Raw genomic sequence first — 6276 nt, forward strand, 5'->3', positions numbered from 1 at the left:
GTTACATCTGCTACAGCATTACCCTTGTTCCTTTGCCAATGTTACTGCATTATCTTTGATACGGATTATTGAGTCTAATATCTGTACCATCTTGAGTGCTGAATAAAAGACTTGTTTTATTTTATATTCTCCTCTGTTCTTGTCACGCCTTCGGGCCTACACTCAAGGTTACCATATCCTGGTTAATGTATAAGAACTTTATCAAAGCTCCCAGATTCACATTCCAGTTGGTCCCTACGCCTGAGATCTCCACTGGTCAGTGCCAGACCTCAGGCGTGACACACACACAGCCAATTAACTTACCAGTATAAATTTGGTGTGTGGAATGAAACTGGTGTACCTGGTGATACCCACTGAAGCACAGGGAGAATATACAAACTCTGCTTAATTAGGCCTTTTTTTAATGCTAACCATGACACCAACTGGGTCACGGTTAGAAGGAAGAAGAAGAGGGGGAGGGGGAGACAGGACATCTCTGATCTGCCCAATCCCAAAATATTTGCATGATTGGACGAAGATTCTGAGGATGGCAGTGAGGAAATGATGGAACTGGAGGTGACTGTTCCCTCTAGCAACCAGAGGAGCGGTCCCTCCGGTACAGATTGGAAAATAGTTAGTGAGGTACCTAGTCAGATTGTGGATGTAGGGGATTCTATTATCAGGAGGACAGACAAGGCCGTCTGCTACCAGTACCGTGATCGCCGTACAGTCTGTTGTCTCCCGGGTGCTCGGGTAGGGCACATCGCAGACTGTGTAGATAGATTGTTGGAAGGGGCTAGTAAAGACCCGGCGGTCTTGGTGCATGTTGGCACTAATGACAAAGTTAGTGGTTGGTGGGATGTCCTTAAGTAAGACTATAAGGAATTAGGCAAGAAACTTAAGGCAAGGACATCTAGGGTAATATTCTCCGAAATATTATCAGTGCCACGCGCTAGCCTAGGGAGGAAGAGAGAGATTAGGGAGGTAACTGGTGGCTTAGAGACTGGCGTAGGAAAGAGTGGTTTGTGTTCTTGGAACACTGAGCGGACTTCTCAGTCAGGTGCCATCTTTTTTGTCGTGGTAGATTGCACCTGAATGAGGAGGGGGCTGCGGTGTTGGGGGGCAGGATGGTTAGAAGGTTGGAGGAGCTTTTAAACTGGGAGCCTGGGAGGAGGGTTTAGCTAGAAACACTGGGTCAATCAGTGAGAACAGCAAGGATGGGGCAGAGCCGGATTAAGGCTCTGGGGGGACCGGGGCAATTCAGAGAGTGAGGCCCCTAATTAAAAGGCAGGCAGCTGATAGATATATATATATATATATATATATACATACACACACACGTATACATACATACACATATAAATACATATATACACACGCATATACAGTATGTTTACATATAATGTATATGCACACACAGATATATACATATATATAGATATATACAGATATATATATATATATATACTAACAAACATTTATGCACATATGTATAGACACAAACGTGACGTGAGGCATAATAATACAGCCAGCCTTACTTTTGCTGGCAGGCTGCTGTAGCACAGGAGACAGGAGAGTGAATGTTTGTTCCTCTCCTTCTCCAAACACCGCTCCGTACTGCTGCCATTCCCTACACTACATTCTCTCATACAGCCTACGCGCTCAGACGGTGACTGAGCCACAGGCTGTTATACTATTGGACAGCTGAGCCGTCGCTCAGCTGTCCTGTACTGATAGGCGGCACCGGCGCCACGGCTCAGGGGTTAGGTTGCCAGGGCAACCAAACAGGAGCCGGGAATGCAGTGCAGCGCCGCAGATTGGTAAGAGCTCCGATCTGCGGTGGGGGCCCTTTTAAGAAGGGGGGCCCGGGGTACATACCCCCCGGGCCCCCCCTTAATCCGGCTCTGGATGGGGGGAGTGAACAAATTGGGGGTGGAGAAGGGGGGAGCGATAGATCAGCCAGCAAGTACATGGGTATTTGCATGGGTATTGACACCGGAAATACAGACACAAGTATTGACCAAGATATTCCCAATTTATTACCTAAAGAAGATTGTGCCTCAACAATATGGTATATAGAAAACAATGCCCATAGCATAAGTGTAGATACTAACATTGGGGGGGAACTTAATAAGTCTTATTAGGTCGAATAGGGATATAAGTGAGAGAGGCTGTATTATATATGATGGGGGGGAAGGGAGGGGGGAGAATAACAGTCAGTAAGGTTAATTCTAGAAAGGCATTAGAAAATATAGACAAGTTAGCAATAAAACAATAGGCTTCTTGCATTCGCAAGCTAAATTGTATGCTTGTGAATGCAAGAAGCCTATCGGGTAAAATAGGGGAATTGGAATGCTTGTATCACAGTCTCAGTATGATATTCTAGGTATTACGACTGTCATGACTGGGTTGCGAATTTGGAGGGATATTCTCTTTTCAGGAGGGACAGGGTTACCAAAAGGGGAGGAGGGGTATGTCTCTATGTTAAACCATCTCTTACACCAATCTTATTAGATGGTATTTACGAGGGGGCTGGAGATAACATGGAATCGCTATGGGTTGAAATCACAAGTGGGGGCATTGAAGCAAAGAAACTAGTCATTGGCACATGCTACAAGCAACCGGATATTAGTGTTCATGACGAGGAGCAACTTTTACAGCGAATTGAAAGAGCTGTGGGAATGGGAGACATCCTAGTGTTAGGTTATTTTAACTATAACTGATATAAATTGGAGTAATGATTCATGTGTAAAATCTAGGAGCAGCAGGTTTTTAAATACATTAAAGGATCAATACTTAACTCAATTAGTCGAGGACCCAACTAGAGGTAAAACTATTCTGGACCTAGTTATTACCAATAATGTGGATATTATATCAAACACTAAAGTTGGGGAGACCTTGGGAAACAGTGATCACTATAAGATTACATTCGACATCAGTTTCAAGAAACCTATCTATAAGGGAGGAACCAAAACATTTAACTTTAGAAAAGCTAACTTCAATATGCTGAGACGGGCACTAAACGACATTGACTGGGACGTTTTGTTTCAAGGCAAGGACAAATCAGAAATGTGGGATGCTTTAAAATGGTTGCTTGAAAGCAATATTCACAAATTCATTCCCATGAGCAGTAAACGCAGGAGTACTAAGCACAACCCAAAGTGGCTTAATAAGGAGGTCAAGGAAGCAATGGCTAATAAGAGACGTGCTTTCAAAACATTTAAATCTAATGGAGATGAGGATTCAGTCCGGTATTAGAAGGAATGCAATAAAAGATGCAAAAAAGTAATAAGAGCAGCTAAAATTGTAAACGAAAAGCAAATCACTATAGAGAGTAAAACCAATCCTAAAAAGTTTTATAAATGTATAAACAGTAAAAGGTTAAAGAAGGAGAATGTAGGCCCATTAAAAGATGAATTGGGAGCTTTGATAAATGACGACAAATTAAAAGCGGAAATATTGAACAACTTTTTTTCCTCAGTATTCACCAGGGGGGATGAGCCGGTGACAGCAGTGCATAGCGACAGGGAAGGAAATGAGTTGTGGCTTGATGCTTGTTTAATTGAGGAAGTAGTCCTGGAGAGACTAAGCAAGGGAAAGATTAATAAATCACCAGGCCCAGACGGTTTTCATCCGAGGGTTATTAGGGAGCTTAGGTCACAGCTAGCAAAACGCCTATACTTGATTTTTCATAGTTCAATTAGATCAGGCATGGTACCAAAGGATTGGCACATAGCTGAGGTAGTGACTTTATTTGAAAAGGGAACAAAAAGTAATCCTGGAAACTATAAACCAGTTAGTTTAACCTCTATAGTGGGTAAAGTATTGGAAGGCATTTTGAGGGATAGCATAGAGGAGCACCTACAGGCTACTAAGTTTATTAGCAAAAGTCAGCATGGGTTTGTAAGGGACAGATCATGTAAAAACAACTTAATTAGATTCTACGAGGAAGTGAGAGAGAATCTTGATCAGGGCAAAGCAGTGGACGTGGTGTATTTAGATTTTGCAAAAGCCTTCGATACAGTGCCGCATAGGAGACAGATCAACAAATTAAGGGAACTTGGACTAGGATATACTATTTTTAGTTGGATAAGTAATTGGCTGGATAACAGAGTACAACGAGTAGTGGTCAATGGGATGCTCTCCAGCTGGGCACAAGTAGTAAGTGGAATACCACAAGGGTCCGTTCTTGGCCCACTGCTGTTCACTATATTTATCAATGATCTAGGAACAAGCCTGGAAAGCACGGTGTCAATACTTGCAGATGATACTAAACTGTGTAAGGTAATTAATTCAGATGTGGAGTCAGAATAACTTATTTAAACTTCAAACCTGGGCATCTAAATGGAGAATGAGGTTCAAGATAGAAAAATGCAAAGTTATGCATTTTGGGACAAAAACACACTTGCATCTTACACTCTAGATGAGGAAAATATAGGGGTAACTATGGTGGAAAAAGATTTTGGGATGCTCTTAGATAATAGGCTTAATAACAGCACACAAGGTCAAATTGTAGCAAAGAAGGCAAGTAAAGTGCTTGCGTGCATTAAACGGGGCATTGAGACAAGGGACGAGGATGTAATACTGCCGCTGTACAAAGCATTGGTACGTCCACACCTGGAATATTGTGTTCAGATCTGGGCACCGTATTATAAAAAAGATATCGGGGAACTAGAAAGAGTTTAAAGAAGAGCTACTAAATTGATTAAAGGGTTAGAGACACTGGAGTACGAGGAAAGACTTATGTATACACTAGAAAAGAGGCGACTAAGAAGAGACATTATTAATATCTTCAAATATGTAAAGGGTCATTAAAAGGAGCTAGCAGCAGATTTGTTTATTAAAAGAACTCTGTATAGGACGCGTGGGCACTCGCTGAGGCTAGAGGAGAGGATATTCCATACACAACGTAGGAAAGGGTTCTTCACGGTAAGGGCAATTAAGATTTGAAACTCCCTGCCGGAGAAGCTAATAATGACAGACACTGTAAATGCATTTAAAAATGGATTGGACACATTTCTAACTGGAAAATGTATCCAGTGCTATAGCATTTAACATATTGGCATTAAACTAACTGGGAGTGGTAAGATTCATAGCTGTGAATTGGTACTAAACCATTACTCCAGTAGACGCATTATAATATGAACAGATTAACACAGAATACAGGTTGAATCCGATGAGCATTTTTCCTCTTTTCATCCTCTCTGACTATTTAACTATGTAACTGTGCTGCTCACTTGTTGACTTGGTCAATACTAAGGATATGTAGTTTGAGTTTAGGCTTAGACATAAATATGCAGACATTATTGAAAAACTGAGCAGCTGTAGCAGACAAAATGGGTGTAACAGAATTTTGAGGCGTTCAAAGAGGCTCTGAAGCTAACCAATAAGGTGAAGACTGTTTTGGAGAATAATATGGTGGATCCCAGGAAACAGTGTTAGCTTATTGTTCCATGAAACTGTCAAAATAAATATGTATTTACTAAAACATTTAGTGCAGATGATTTTGAGGATGAGCTGTCGATAAGAGAGAGTCTCCAACATTTGTTTGTTTGTTTTTTGTTTTTTTTTTATAAAATGGACCAAAGAGGAAGTTATGAAAGCACTGAAAGTAGATAGTGGTAGTTAAATTGTAAAGCGCAACGGAATTTGCTGCGCTATATAAGAAACTGTTAATAAATAAATAAATAATAGTGTACCTCTGCATACAATAATGTGGGAATAACATAAATAAGATGATATATATACAAAAAAACTGACCATGGTTACTGTTTGATGTTTGACAGATAACGATGGCTGAGCTGAATGTAAGATGGCTGTAACTGCCCTTGCATAATGCGCATAGAACAAAATGCAGATACAGTTATATGCATTTCTTAAGGTTAAACACCCCTATCCTATATATAATTTCATAGCTGTCAGCAATGGCAACAGCCCTCTGAAGGCAAGTGTATTTTTGCGCATACACATAATATTGCATAGCCCTCAATTCCATCTACATCCTCTCTATAAAATCAGGTTAGCATCTTCAGCCACAAGCAGAGATGTGATTGAGTTGAATATGACTTTTTGCTAATACATGCTTACAAATAGTACCAGAGCTTGCGCAGTGCAACAATATGCATCATTAAAGCTTACTTGCATTAATTTGCACATCAGTGTTTATTTTGTTTGTTTGTTAAAGTTTGATAATCCATTTTCCTTTGGTCATGTGTGTGCCTGTGTGGTCAGAAAGAAGAAAGGATGGGAGCCAAAGCAAAGAAAGTCTGATTAAGAGAACAAAACAAAAAGGTTTTG

This window comes from Pseudophryne corroboree, chromosome 5 (assembly GCF_028390025.1).
Source record: "Pseudophryne corroboree isolate aPseCor3 chromosome 5, aPseCor3.hap2, whole genome shotgun sequence".
Lineage (NCBI taxonomy): Eukaryota > Metazoa > Chordata > Amphibia > Anura > Myobatrachidae > Pseudophryne > Pseudophryne corroboree.